Genomic DNA, 14,602 nt, shown 5'->3' with positions numbered 1-14,602 from the left:
ACACACACATACACGTATACACACAAATGTTCCTGCTCTCCGTCACCACCAATACATCCAAATACATCCTCACATACACACACAGATGGAGGGATGTGAAATATCAGCATCAAACTGGATTTGACATGTACAATACAATACATGAATACACACACACACACACACACACACACACACACAATATTTGAAATTTGTAGGGGAAGATTAAGAAACATCTATATGGGTGTTTCAGTAACCCCTTCTCTTTGACAAGAGAATCCCTTTGTGTATGCACTGACAGCTTTTTAGAGCAGTGTGTGTATTTGTGTGTGTGTTTGGGGAGTTGGGAGGGAGGAAGGGAAGGGGGGTGGGGGGTTGGGGGTGGGGATGCCCCACATTCCCTTAGTGCATGATTATAGCTTTGACCAAATTAACATTTTCCTCCATCCCATCCAACCTGCCCTCTTTCACGCTCTCATTTTTCTTCCCCCGTCTCTTTGTCTCTCTCCCACACTCTGCGCGCCCCTCTGCAGCATCCTCACATTGATAATGAGGGGGCGAGATTATCCCGGCAAAGCCACTATGGTTTCAACATAAACCTTCAGGATCTCCAGAGAGCTCCAGATTCCTTTACATAACAGCTCATCATTTACCAAGCACTGGGGGGATTAGCATGTAATTTTACTTGTTTTTGAAGGCAAATATTAAAGAGAGCCTTGGGTTTTCATTTGGCACTTGGATTGTCTGTGATGTTTGAGGCCCAGGATGGGCAGTTAAGGATTATGTATGCAATTAAACTGGTTCTTCTTTCTGCTTCATCATGTGTTCATGTGCGTGTGTAACATCACCCCAATCTAAAGTCTATGGACCAGCCAGGCAAGGCCAAGGACTAAGAAACTGATGTACATATGCAGCAAGCTGCACCACATGGAGGTGAAGTGAAACATTCACTAGCACCAATATAATAGAAACTCTCTTGTGAGCAGTATTGAGATTTCAGACACGTACACGTCATAATTACTGTGCATCGTCACTGACAGGTATAGTAGCCCATTACTGTAATTTTTGCTCTATCAAATGTGATGCACAGCATTGTGGAATTGGCAGAAAAAGTGTGACATTTATCCACGCTAAAAGAAAGTTGTTTTTTTAAGGGCATTTATAGTGGATAGATGTCACACTCAAATTCAAATTCAAATAAAATGGCGGACAGTAGATAAAATGAGCCAAATAGTAAAAAGAAAGTGATGATTGTGGAGTTTTTCTTTTTTTTTTTTTTTTTTTTTACTTTTGTGATAAAACCACTGAACTCTTTGACTGATTTTGACTGATCTTTGTCATTTAAATTATGTAGCAATCTCTCTCTTGCTAGCATCAACACACAGTAGTCACCATAAGATGTGGTCACACCAGAACAAGAAAGGCTGTGTCAGCAAAACTCCTGTGTGTCCTGAATTGAGCAAGGTTACATTTCATTTCAGGATTTTATTGCTTCTCTTTCACAAAGGGTTGTTTTAAAAAAAGTACATCGTCTCACTTCAGAGTGAGTGTAGCTATAGTATATTTTCAATGAGGTCAATTTTTGCTTTAACTTTTCTGTTGTAGTGCTTTGTAGTTTCACTTCCCTTCAAGATGAGTGAAATACACGCAGAAACATTAGTTGTCTAAGTTATTTTAATACTCTTGAGAGCAATATTGCGTAAATGCTATGGGGAAAAAAAGAAGTTATGGTGTAACATAGTCTGAAAACTAGTTTTTAGCCCTTCCAATATCTGCTTGTGTGCTAGTGTGAGGATTTACAGCCAACTCTGTCTCCATTATGGATTTGGATTATTGATGCTTCACAAGAGCAGCCATTATCATTATAAATTCAGACCTTCTGTTTTCTTGTGCAGCGTGACAGATGAAGGATAAATACTGTGCACTCTCTGACAGAAACCATCACAACAGGAAGAAATAAGGTTAGATAATTGTCTGCAATAGGCAGAAAATTTAGATAATGGATTTAGGTGGGCCATTTAGCAGGAAAAGAAGCAGTAAAGTAGAGTTTTTATTTTCACTTATGAATTGGAATATTTAGAAAATTACAAATCAAACTAATCAAACTAATCTGACTCTTTCGTCAGAACTTTCACTGAGTAACATATCTATTGGTAGAGTTGTCCTTGAATAAAAGACTGAACATACAACTAGTTAATTCAACGGTATTGGTAAAATATTCTGAACTGAATTTGACAGACTAACACTGGATAAAGGAGACAAGAGCGAAGGATGAAGTCTAAAAAAAAGATGTGGGACATTCATCAGAAAAGGCACAAGAGTCACGATTCAATGTTATCGATAAATATAGACAAGATTGCAGAGTTAGGAAAAGTCTTCAAATGTCTTCTCTCTTTCTTTTCAGTTTCCATCCACTCTGTTTGACCTTTGATCTAGACAGAAAGACAAATGTCACTTCATCTCTCCCTGGATTGACTCCCTGGATTTTTTTTTTAAACATCTACCTTCTGTTTCTACTCTGAAATCAATGCAAACTGTATCTATTCATGGATTTCAACTGTGTCTCCCAGGTGTCCATGTTATGTTTTGTGCCAGTAGGTGCACAAAGTAGATGTAAAGCAAATGATGCACAAATCCAAGATTACATTTTGTAACATACAGTTACAAAAAAAAGCTAAAGGTTAAAAAGAAAAAATATTTTTGCCAAACAGTACAAAGAAGAGTCAAGCTGGTCAATATGCGGCTTCAGTCTTGATTTTGTTTGTAACTGAATACAGTTACTCACATCTGAAAGGTTTCATTAATCCATCCAGTCACTCATTTCTAGTCAGTATCAGTACTAATTTACAGTCAAGCTGGCAATGGGAGGAAGACAGAATCCAATATGTGCAACAACATTTAAAATGAATGGCTCCAACTGGGCAACTTGATTAACAAGACTAGGTCAAAACCTGGTATATGGCTGGACAGCCCATGGTCAAATCCCCATTTTATAACTGCAGTGTCGTCTGACAAATTCACCAAACACATAAATTAAAGACAAAGACTGTGCTGTGATTTCAGCCGTATTCACTATAAAATCATCACTCAGAGAAGACAGAATATTGTTGCCTTGTTTTCACAAGCTCCAATTTGCAGTGTTAAAGTTAGTATATTACATGTTAATACAAACTCAACACTTCCTGTGTTTTGCTGTGCTGCAGTCAGTGTATTGTCTCATTTCCAGTTGCTGGTGTTCCTGTTGTTTACTTGCTAATCAGATCTGCTAGTTTCTATAGCAGTTACCGATGACCTCTATCTCTCCCTCCCGCTCACCTGCTCTCTCTGCTTGGTGTGTCTTATGTTTAGTTATTTCTCTGTCTCCTTCTGTAATAATGATACATGTAATGAAAGTAGTTTATTTGCAGTAACGGAGGCATGGCTCAGTGAACTGGAAGTGCAGCAAGGAAGCGAGACCGGCTTGGTAGACCGCCCTTAACAAGACCTGTAGCCCTAAGCTCCTGTTTGGCATCTACAGCCATGCACTAGGTTTATACCCAGTCTTGTTTGAAAAAAGTCTCTAAATCTAGCAACAATGTGCTAATTAGGCAAAACTGCAGGCTGTAAACACTCCCCTCATAGAGCCTGTTTGTGTTTGAAATGCCAACTCAGTGACGTGGCATTGAGCTGACCAATGGTGGAAATACGGTCATTCAGTCAGCAGGAGACATTCCAGATTATAGGGCTGGCCCCGCTGTTGTGATACAGCCAAAAATCTATATTATGTGACGATAATTGAATAAGGTAATTTCCATAATTTTAGAACCAAGTTTTTTTATACAACATGCTATATTTTTACAGGATGTTTACCGGATGAATTCCTAGTTCCAGAATTACCCTACTTCTACTGTCAGTAGAAAAGCAGTGGTGAGTTGATATTTTAAAATATTATTACTATTTACAATTTTACCATCGAGCTCAGTATTGCTCCAGTGTATTTTGCTAATGAACAATGATGTCAGTACAATGTAAATATAGCCATAATGGCCCAGGGTCAGTTGAGTTGGGTAATATTTGAGTTGCACTGCACTCCAAACACAAGTGATAAGACGGCTGATGTTTGGAAACAAGGCAGCTGATATTTCAGGGGCTGGGGTTAGGATTAATGCCTTGTCCTTCTGGAATAGAGCCAAATCAATACAACTAAGACTGAAAAAGCCATGAGATCAGTGAAGCAAGTGATATAATAAGAAATATGTGGCATGAAATGTATTCAACCTGGAATTTTAAAGTTCACCTTTGTCTTGTCTCTTGTCTGTGTGATGTTGCAAGTCTATTGTGGTCTAATGAATTGAACGGAGTCACTCAGCTGAAGCTGAAAAGTGTCATTCAACCATCTAGTGACTCTCAAACAAGGCATGTTCATAACAAATTCAGTGGTAGAAATCTATTGAATCTGTAATATCACCACAACAAATTGGACTGACCTGTAAATTTTGTTGGTTTGCTGCACCCCAGATAAATATGCTCTGTGTTCGTGGAAGAGGGGAAAGCATTATTATGTGTCTTTGTGTGTGTGTGTGTGTGTGTGTGTGTGTGTTTGTGTGTGGCTGTGGCAATATAGGCTGCCTAGATACAGCTGAGCCAATACCAGACATATTCTGAGTCTCCTTGGCAACACTATAGCAACCTTTGCTGTGAATGAGGCTGCTATTTCTAGGAGATTCAAAAGGATGAAAAACATACTGTATATGTACAGTTGAGATTTTTTTTTTCTTTCAACCACATCTGCTCCAGGGTAATTTCAAAAATAGTCACATGAATAGCGCTGATACGTGAAACGTGTTTTGCAACCAATAAAGCCTTGGAATTTAATGTGAGACAATATTTGGAATTGAAACTGCTGTTCATGGAGAACCATTAGAGACAGAGAAAATGCAGAATCACAGTTAGAATCTTCTTTATTTACCAGGTAAGTCAACATGCACATACTTACTGTTTACATGCTTGCCAGATTTGACAAAGTTAAAAAATTAATCTTAAAAAAACTAAAAGGCGCATCAAGGATTTGTGGTCTATGTGGCAGTTTACCTTACAATTCGTCTGTGTTCTTTGAATTTCCAAAACCAGTCTGAACATATAATGTCAGTCAACATGTAGCACACAATATGTAACATTTACAATTTTTTCCAAACCTTTCCACCATGATCTTTTCAGCTTAACCTTTTTTTTTGCTGTAGTTTCATATTTAGCAGACAAGAAAGAACAGAGGAAGGAAGCAGGATGCAACTGTCAGCAAATGAGAGGCTTATCTCTGCGCTCCACATCTGTTGAGTAATGTATGTGGTAAAAACTGCAATAACATGTCAACAAGTCACAAGCTGCATGACAGTAACACAACTGCTGAAGACAAATGTTTACATTTAACCAAGGTAACTACAGCTGAGATCTAACAGGACTAGATCTAGAGAGGATGTAATATTAGTGCATGGGCATATTAGCTATGCTAGTAGCACATCTGTCCACCACTTTGGTCCAGGCTGAGATGTTAACAACAACTTGATGGGGTGCCATAACATTTTATACAGATGTCCGTGATTCTCAGAGAATGAATCCTACTGGGTTTGGTGATCCCTAGTGGGTTCGAATGAAATGTCTTGACAATTATTGAATGGATTGCCATGAAATTGCTATACATTCCTTACTCAGGATGAATTGTAACAACCTTGGAGACTTTTGATCTAGTGCCATCATCGTCAGGTCAAAACTAATCACACTCCCACCAGTCTCAATTGTACTAAGTTTGGTGCTATTAGCAAATGAAAGCATGCTAACAAGCTAAAATAAGATATAGATATAAGAATTATATGCTAAAAAGCTTATTTACATTGACTTAAATTCTAACAGGCTCAAAATGACAAAGCTTGAGCTTGATAGCTCCAGTAGCTTACTCTATTTTTGCCATTATGCCAGTTGAACTATTGCATTATGTAATGTATGCAGAGAAGGCATAGCTTACAAAATCAAATCACAAATCTACCTAAGATGTGCACAGTGAATGCAACCTTCACTATTATTTTACTCCATGCAGGACACTGTTGTCTGCCCTTGTACAACAGCATGTAAAATTAGAATATGAATGAATAGACAGAAAGACGTAGAAATATTATTGGCATAAAACCACGGCTATCATATAGTAAGGAAAAGCTCTCTCACATGGTGAAAAACAGATGACCACGGGGGATTTTCACCATCAAAAATCAATTTGTTACCACACATATGCAAAAACAGAACATCTTCCATCTCCAGAAGAATAGTGGTATAATCACCAGATTGTCCATAATGTCTGGTCATACTGCTCATGCAGTATGACCAGACCAGTCTCCTCTCTGTTCTTGATCAATGCAGCACACAAGGCATGTGTAAAGTGGTTCGCTCCTCTCTCTGGAGCAATGAAAATATGAAATATTAAAAGCTACCCGCTTAACATTAGCATGTTAACATTGTTATTGTGAATATCTTAGTGTGCTGATGTTAACATTTAGCTCAAAGTACCACAGCCTCACAAAACCACAGCATCGCTGTAGACTCTTAGGCCTGGAACACACTGCCTGCATGGTGTGTGCATGGCGGCTGCAGAACGTCTTGGTTTTCCTTTTGGCGCTCTGGATTTGTGCATGTGTGTGTGCGTGTGTGTGTGTTGCTCTGAAGGAGGATATATAAGGTTAATCCAGTTTAAAATAAAAAGAAATGTAACATTTGATTACCATATCCAAGGAAAATGAAGGAAGTTAGAGCTGGCAGCAGCAGCAGACATGAAGCTATGTTCTTGTTTCATTCTTCTTTATATTTTTTTTCATCTTTCACTTTTCTGAGGCTTTACTCAGCAGCACTTTGACCTAAATGCTAATGTTAGCGAATGCTCACGAAGACAATGTTTAGCGGGTGTGTTAGCATGGTAACCATCTTAGTTTAGCATATTGGCATGCTAACATTTGCAAATTAGCACTGGCCTCAAATTTGAGACACATGGTTATGTCATTATTTTTGAAGGTATATGGTCAAATTTAGACAAATCAAATTTTAATCTGATGATAAGTGTCATCAAAATTATCTGAGGAGGACGTGAATGTCTGCAACAGTTTTCATGGCAGTCCATTCACATAAGCCTAAGCCTAAGCCTGCCCTTAGGTTGTTATTTGAAGGACCAAAGCCAAGACTTTTCAGGAAACCAAATTAAGATGAGTAATAAAGAGTGTTTTTGTCTCTCTGCTTCGTCAGCAAATAAGTCAGGACAAGAAAGTCTGGCCTTTTGGAGAGCAGCGACAATTATACAAAAAATGTTGGCCCCACAGGCAAGCATAAAAATGATGGAGTAAATTTTGAAACATTAATAATAACACAGCTGTTAATGGTTCATCTCATCATGGCTGATGCCTTCTTCCAAATATAATGATCCCATGTTTCAGCAGTTTTTCATACAGTGTCTGAGAGTAGTTGTTGATGAAATGAGGCTTTGGACTCAACGTGACGGAGCTGTACTGAAGCCAACCTACTGTAAACTGGCTCCACCAACACCACAGCCACTGATCACTGTTATCAGTACACTGTGATGCCTTAATGTTGGATACATTTATGGTATGGGATTTACAAATTAATAGTATTGATTAAATCTATCACTTCCACTACCAACTATTTCTGCTACTATTGCTACTATAGTATTTCTATTAATACAAATACTTAAACTCAAATTAACCTGCACACATGGAGAACCCAGTGATTTACTCAGTAATGTGATATTTGTAGTCTTCAATATGTTCTCAACAGTAAACTGATAAGATGCCAGTTTGCATTTTTGCATTGCAGCAGAAAAAGGAATAATAGATATGAGTTGGAAGCTGCTACAAGCAGTCACACTATATTGTGAGTTGGTGACAGGAAGCTTTAGCAGGGTGAAATAATTGTGTGTGTGTGAGAGAGAGAGAGAGTAAACGAGTGAGAGAGATGTGGAGGATGGCCAAATCAGCATGGTCTAATTTCAGTCCCAGCTGACCCTGATGCGCCCCACTGAAGACAGAGCTAACAATCAGCTGCCCTGCTGGAAGACAGGAGGGACGAAAAGATGATATTTATTCCAAATTGCACCATCCCTCTTGGTTATTATGGACAAAGCATGAAACCTGACAAGCTGTTTGGCAGCAGGGGACATCTCCCAGCATTTATATTGTTCTTCTATTAATTTGTCAACCTGTTCATGCACATTACAGAGTTGGGCCATACTTAATAAATGTTTGTGGAGGCTGCCCACGATCATCTATCTAACATAATGAACCAATACCGTATATATAGCCAACACAACACGAGTTAGAAAATAGTTACCTATCTACACATCCAACAGAGTCAGAGTAACTCTAGCAGTTATTTGGAGACATGGAGGCGACATGCAGTTTTTTCTCTCCATTTAGGTCTGTTCTGGACAAACTCCTGAGGAAAATGTCTGCCTCTTTAGCTGCTAAATGCTCCTTTATGTTCACTTTGGAATTTAAAGATCCCATATTTTACACTTTTCCACAGTTTTACTAGAAGTTTTGATATCCATAAGAAGCTATGTTTCTGGTTTTAAGTGCCAAAAACTATCTCAATGTAGTTTTACATCTCCTCCCTCAGGCTTCTCTCTAGAGCTCTAGCAACAACAGGTTGGTCAGCCAATCGGAAGAGAGACTCTGCGCCCTGCTGACTGTTTTCTGAGTGATGCACGGCCAGGGTAACTACAGGCAATGAAATGTAGCTTATTACTTTAACTTGGTAAAACTCCCACATAATGGCAATGGTCAGTCAGTGCTGAAATGAGCTGAATAGGCAGTCAAATTCAGACTAAAATGCTCCAGCTCTATGTTGTGTAGAGCTATACACCGGAGCCTTGGGCCTGGTTCCGGTAAGGTGTTGCAGCATTGATTTCCAGTAGAAATTATGGTGGAAATATGCTTTGCCTGGGCAGCAGATATAGAGACAAAGCCATCAAGCACCTTATCCTTTTTCCAGAGCTCTGACTCCAGGTGGAGTCTGAGAGTAAGCAAGAGTGTTAAAAAGACTGAAAGATTAAGAGGTAGTTGGGGAGACACTAATAAAAAACATTAATAACAGTCCTTAATAGAGATTGAATAAAAATATAGTAGATTTCAGATAGACAAATGAAAAAACCAAATCTTGCAACCAATCCTGGACAGTAAGTCAAGGTTGTTGGTGAATGTTACTTTGTGACATCACAAAGTTATGGAGTCCTGACGGCTTGTTTTAAGTCACAGTGTCTGAATATGGGCTTGGTGTATTTCTCCGTGGATTGAGCACTGACACTTATACAGTATTTATATAGCAAATAGACCTGCTTTAAAATCAATACAGGCAAGGAAATTCCACATTCTACAATATGGTACCTTTAAAAAGAAAAATTTAAATGTATCATTTTTTTTATTTGAGAAAGTTAAGTATGAGGGAAGACAGACCTGACCAGAATTAATTATTCAGATACTGGGCATTGCACTTCATTTCCCCTCTAGCATCAGTGCCTAAAAACCCCAGTATAAAGGCAAAGCAAAGTGCTTACGCTGTTTCAAACGGCACCACTTGAAGAAGTGAAGAGACTGCCTTTTCAGACAGTCTCCTCAAGGGCAATCAATCTTTTGACAGGGTATACTGGAGTGTTGTGAAGAACAAAAATGAGAGAGATTCCTAATTCTGCACCCCCACGCCTGGCCAGTGGATTGTTTTTCTTTTTAAGATAGAAAGCGATTGTAGGATGTGGCATCAGCCAATGACTCCATCAGTTGGTTTGTCAGTGATTGTAAATCCGACCCAGTACAAAATATGTAGTGAAATTAGTAGAGTAGTGAACTTTATTCCGTGGAGGATAATGCGTGATCATTTTGTTAATTTAGCACATCTACCCGATCAAAAATTTCTTTCGCCTGCATGGTCTCTGGGGAGACATCTAAAAAAAGTAATGGCAGAATTTCCATGTATTTTTTTATATGTGGACATTCAAGGTCACCAGAGGATGAATCTTAATGTTTTTGGTGAGTTGGATTTGCTACACTTTACAGAAGACTGACACGAAATTCACAGAGTGCATTCGTATTCTTCAGGCACTGAATCCTTTTCTGTCAACATTTCTCACAACATATCTCATCATTTAAAAGACAGATTTCCATGAAATCTGCCATGAACATTCATGTTCCAGAAGCAGTGAACCTTTCTGAATTTAATAACCCTTTCTTCTGTGTGACCCTCAGGACATTTTTTTTATTATCAGTATATTGTATGTTCTGACACTTGTGTGGTGTAGTGTTGTTGGATGTGATGAATGATTTGCTTCAGCTGTTTGTTTTTGAATTGTGTTGCCTTAGGGTAGAAACCTTGCATATCTAAAACTGTTCCTTTTCAGGAAATGAAAGTAAAAAAAAACTGTTTTTAAAATAACTGGACACCAGGAGATTCAGTCACAAGTCTTATGTATCATCACATTTTCTCTATTAACATTGACTGATGTAATATTTTTGTGAACATTAAGGGCTGACTCTTTGTGACCCTTCTCTACACTTCATTGGATATAATTTGTTGTAGTAACATCTCTTCAAATTAAACACTGAAAAACTTCACAGGCTTATATAAACTCTTATCTGTACAACAGCAAACCAGAAACGAGGCTCTTGAAATGGTTTGAATCCGGGGCTGAGAAAGAATATTATAAGCAACACTGTTAACCTGCAAGGAGAATGTTAGAGCGAGTGGCCATGCTAAGTAGCTAACATCAGGTTAAATACACGTTAAATACACGTTTAAAATGGCAAGTGTTGTTTGAGGTTGACAAATAATAGGTGAATGTTTGCCCTCAGAGTATGCATGTCACCTTAGCTGGGTCGTGTTTAAGCCTCTTGAAATGATCCCACACTTTGGATTTCCTGCCTGACATGCTGGTAACAGACTGTCCTGTGTTTACAGCTTGTTTTGAAATTTGAAGTAATGGGCCTCCTGAGAGTTAAGGCAGGAGATGTTGGCGCTCCCGATTGTGATATGTGGTATGTCAGGAAAAACAAAGAAGTTGTTGCTGCTGCTCAGTCTACTATGTCTCTAAGTCCTATTCATTATCCTATTACTAAATATACCCAGTGAGGCAAACCAAAGACATTTGTTTACATTACCATCTAATGACCACAGGGATCAGCAGTGCAAACAATGTCTGTCCGTGACTGACATTGTTTAAAACTGCTTGAGGGTTAGCAGTGAGTGGTTGAGGGTTGCCAGTTCCTGAAGAATTAGATTTTTTTTTTCCTGTGACCAACTGAATAATCAAAACTTGGTTGACTTTTCATCACTTCTCATTGGTTAGCGTTTGGGCAACTATTAGGAGGCAGCTCTAATTATCACCCGACTCTGTTTTACTTTCAGATCACTGTTTTGATTTCAAAACAGGTAGTGAACATCTTGCAGCCTAAGCTGCCAGTAAATTTTTCAGTGGTTGGTGGGGACCGAGCCAGAGCTAAAAAGGAGAGTAAAAATTTGACGCACATTTAATCAGTTGGCCAAAGAACTTCAAATATACAGCTGCCCCAAGCTGACAAAAAAGTAGGTTAATGCAGATTTAGAGATAATCAGCCTTTAAATGTCAGCCACAGAAAACCCATCAAATACACTGCAATTGTTGGTTGTTAAAACTAATAAATTCAGGGCAACAATAGTGAGAACGTGACTTTGGTGTCTTCCATAGAATAGCACTGACTGTATTAATCCCACATCTGCAGTATAAAAACATGAAATAAAAGCTTCAAGTGAGAATTTGAGATTTTCCTGTTATGTAAGAAATTGATGTCTCTTCCATTCAGATTTTCTACTGTAAAACCTAATGTTAGAATAAAATGTTACTGAATGTTGACACTATAAAGAAAACCAATAATTTACCAATTACCGCTGACAAATCTGTTTCTATCTATCTATTTGGAAGAACTGTAAATCTATCATATACAAACATATTAGAATGGCCACAATTCCTCCTGAAACAAAACTTGTTTCAGTAAAAGTCCAGCTTTCCTTAGAAATGCTTTTGGCATAATTGAGCCTCTATAATTATGGTCATATTTTCTAATTTTGAAAAGTCCATTATTGCAACATGACTGTCTGATTCTGATTAAACTTGGAGAGATGATGCAACCTAGTTGCTTCTTTCCAGGGAAGCTCCAAAGGAACAACTTGTTCCTTGTGTTGGGTTAAAGCTGATACTGTTGAATAGACATTCACCCTTTACATTTTTATGCCAGTTGAATTAATTTAAATTAAGAGCTCAGTGTGCCCTTAGAAATCAATATTTGGCAAAGAACATGTTGGCTCCATGCATGAGTGTAATCCTAAATAATGCACCAGTCAGGTTGTACAGTAACATTAAGATTACTAATCACCATTTAGCTTATGCAACAGCCAATTTTGGCAAACAGGTCTTTGCAGCTCCTCATCTGGCCTCCTCCTACAGCATTTCCTCCTACTCTCTGCTCCTTTGCTTTCATTTGCTCTTCCTGTGTCTATTTTGGAGAGAGGGAGAGGCTGAAGGATAGAAAGGGAGACAAGGGTTAAGGAGAAAAGAGAGAGAGAGAGAGAGAGTTTGTAAATGTGGACAGATGGTAAATACTTCCCTCCTGTAGGGAGCCATGTCAGACTGCAGAGCACTGCTGCACTCTGCATGACAAGACCAGGAGACCAGGCAGGCAGGCAGGCAGGCAGACAGTGTTCGTGTGTGTGTGTGTGTGTATGTGTATGTGTGTGTGTGTGTGTGTGTGGCTAGGCAGGCAGGCAGACACTCAATGTAGGTGAAAGGGCGTTGCTGTCAGAGCGAGGCAATGCAGAGCAGAGCAGAGCTGGGATAAGCTATAATCTACACTCCCCCGCCATCTTTCTCAGGGGGGGCAGATCGATGTGGGAGGAGTAGGGGTGGGCGGTAAGAGAGAAAGCAACAGAATGGCTTGATAAACTTTTTCGAGTAAAGACAGCAGTTTCTGTTCACTGAAACTGCTGTCTTCTTAGTACCACATTTGTAGCCTTGAAAGGTGGCTGCAAAAATAGAGGAGCAGCTGCAGTCAGATCGTATTCATGTGTTGTGTTGTGCGTCAATGCGCTGAATGAGTGCATTCATTGAACGTGAACGTCATTAACTCTTGTGAGATTTAATGCTTCGCACTACCAAAAAGCTGTTTGCCAACCCCCCCGAAAATCAGATGAAGAAGAACTGTGTTTTACACCAACACTGAGGATTTATGTGGTGGCAACTCTGTTTCGTAGGAGGTTTTTCAAAAAAGCTATGAAGCCATATAACATACAGTGGAGAAAGAATATGTTCCAAAGCTGCCTTTCTAGTCATTAGCATTGTTACAAATATGATGGTCAGTTACATTTTTTGAACGAGATTTTCTTACTTCTGGAACAGTTTTGCTTGACTTTCCTATGCAGTAGCCATTGCTGAGTAAATTCTACCATTCTACCATTAAAGGTGCCATTTGTAAGTTTTCTTTGCCGCTGAATGTGGTTTCTTGCTAGGAGTGGGTGGTGGTGATTGTCTCTTGACAAGAGCTCTGGCCATTTATGTGTTTACAAGACAAGAGGTTATAATAATCTACATCCTCTGAGCAGCGCTACTTCTTCAGGGCGGATTGGAGGCCACAGAGAGTTGCTATTGGAAAGTGACGAGACTAGCCAGATGGTTAGCGTGCTAACGTCAGTAGAGGAAAAGACGTAATAGAGACAAGAGTTAACAGTGGTGTTGCTTTCCACCACTGGAGACAGCTCTTGGCAAGTAAAGGAATCAAATATGGTAATCTTTTAGGCTAGGAATTAAACAGCTGTTAATGCTAATGCTGGCTATGTAGCAATAGCAAAACCTACAAATTGCTTCTGTAACCACAGTTTACAGTGATGTCATTGGGTCTTGCGGTACACATATACGTCACTGCAACAAGGTGAGAGTGAAACACCCAATCTGGCTGCTTATTGGTAGTATCAGAGTATCTAATTCTCTTAGAAACAGCAGAACATACAGATCTGTATATTTGTGTCCTCTCCTTGTCTGTGCAGGCTGAAATTTGGATGCCTAGTCTTGTTTTAGTGGATACTGAGGTTCTACACATTCAGGAGTGTTTATTCCACCTTGTACTTTTCGGCTTCTGATGTTATAAATAAACAGTCAGACCAAAAGCACAGCTTCCACTTTGTGGTTTCGTAACTTTTTCACAGATAAACCCAAAAGCACAAATAACCATGATATTAACATTCATGCAACAAGAACATCAGTAATAAGACTGGAATTGGAAATGGAGTTTATACTTTTGTGGCACACTTTTAAGTCTCTTGTTATATAACAGAGAGCAGTTTTGGCTTCAGGAGATGCTTACTGTTCAGTGGGGAGAAATCTGCTTTCCCTGCCTAACAAGACAGAGCTATAAAAAGATAAGGATTCAGTGTGTGTGTGTGTGTGTGTGTGTGTGTGTGTGTGTTTGTGTGGGCGCGTACGTGAGCTTGCTGCAGGCATAAATTGGAAAGGACAATCAACAATTACAGGCAGGCAGGCAGGCATAGGGATGAAGGAGGTGGTGGGGGAGGTTTAGCA

This window comes from Trachinotus anak, unplaced genomic scaffold, assembly GCF_046630095.1.
Source record: "Trachinotus anak isolate AG129_WGS33_773 ecotype Australia unplaced genomic scaffold, CSIRO_AGI_Tana_v1 ptg000010l, whole genome shotgun sequence".
Taxonomy (NCBI): Eukaryota; Metazoa; Chordata; class Actinopteri; order Carangiformes; family Carangidae; genus Trachinotus; species Trachinotus anak.
The sequence above is the reverse complement of the archived record's forward strand: the minus strand, read 5'-3'. Positions refer to the sequence as shown.